This window comes from Eriocheir sinensis, unplaced genomic scaffold (genome assembly GCF_024679095.1).
Source record: "Eriocheir sinensis breed Jianghai 21 unplaced genomic scaffold, ASM2467909v1 Scaffold1025, whole genome shotgun sequence".
Taxonomy (NCBI): domain Eukaryota; kingdom Metazoa; phylum Arthropoda; class Malacostraca; order Decapoda; family Varunidae; genus Eriocheir; species Eriocheir sinensis.
In genome coordinates, this window is record NW_026110325.1 from 58,770 (window position 1) to 60,093 (window position 1,324).

General features: G+C 50.8%; 1 long non-coding RNA gene across 1 annotated transcript in view; it reads left to right on the plus strand.

The window, feature by feature from the left end:
- The first annotated feature begins 255 nt into the window (after window positions 1-255).
- LOC126988969 (uncharacterized) overlaps window positions 256-1,324 on the plus strand; it is a 15,153-nt gene continuing 14,084 nt past the window's right edge. The window contains exon 1 of the long non-coding RNA XR_007742696.1: window positions 256-517. This is a non-coding gene — a long non-coding RNA (uncharacterized LOC126988969). The remainder of the gene's footprint in view (window positions 518-1,324) is intronic.

A 1,324-nucleotide genomic window follows, 5' to 3' on the forward strand; every position in this document is an offset into this window, starting at 1 on the left:
CAGAGTCTCGTTCGTTATCGGAATTAACCAGACAAATCGCTCCACCAACTAAGAACGGCCATGCACCACCACCCACCGAATCGAGAAAGAGCTCTCAATCTGTCAATCCTTCCGGTGTCTGGGCCTGGTGAGGTTCCCATGGGTGAGTCAAATTCAGCAGCAGGCTCCACGCCGGGTGGTGCCCTTCCGTCAATGCGGTTAAGTTTCAGCGTTGCAACCATATTACCCCGGAACCCAAATACTTTGGATTCACTGAATCTGCCCGCCGGGTCATGGGAATAACGCCGGCGGATCGCTGGTCAGCATCGTTTATGGTTAGAACTAGGGCGGTATCTGATCGCCTTCGAACCTCTAACTTTCGTTCTTGATTAATGAAAACATCCTTGGCAAATGCTTTCGCAGTAGTTCGTCTTGCGACGGTCCAAGAATTTCACCTCTAGCGTCGCAATACGAATGCCCCCGCCTGTTCCTATTAGTCATTACCTCGGGTTCAGAAAACCGACAAAATAGAACCGAGGTCCTATTCCATTATTCCATGCATAGGCATTCAGGCCGTAAGTGTAGCCTGCTTTGAGCACTCTAATTTTTTCAAAGTAAACTCTGCCGGCCACGCGGGACACTCGATGAAGAGCACCCTGCAGCGAGCCAGCGGGCTGTTGTGGCTGTTCGGAGCGTGACAGTATGCACCGGGCGGTGAACCGTCAGTCCAGAACTGAAATCCAACTACGAGCTTTTTAACCGCAACAACTTTAATATACGCTATTGGAGCTGGAATTACCGCGGCTGCTGGCACCAGACTTGCCCTCCAATAGATCCTCGTTAAAGGATTTAAAGTGTACTCATTCCGATTGCGAGGCCTCGGATGAGTCTCGCATCGTTATTTTTCGTCACTACCTCCCCGTGCCGGGAGTGGGTAATTTGCGTGCCTGCTGCCTTCCTTAGATGTGGTAGCCGTTTCTCAGGCTCCCTCTCCGGAATCGAACCCTGATTCCCAGTTACCCGTTATAGCCATTGTAGGCGCATAACCTACAATCGAAAGCTGATAAGGCAGACACTTGAAAGAGGCGGCGCCGGTGCGGAGACCGTGCGCTCAGCGACAAGTTATTCAGATTCAACACGGTGGGGTGACGGACCGAGGCCCGACCGGTTTTGAACTAATAAAAGCGCTCTTCCCTTGCGGTCAGAGACGTGGTGCATGTATTAGCTCTAGAATTACCACAGTTATCCAAGTAAGTGTGGGTACAGATCCAATGAATCATAGCTGATTTAATGAGCCATTCGCGGTTTCGCCTTAAATCGGCTTGTACTTAGACATGCATGGCTT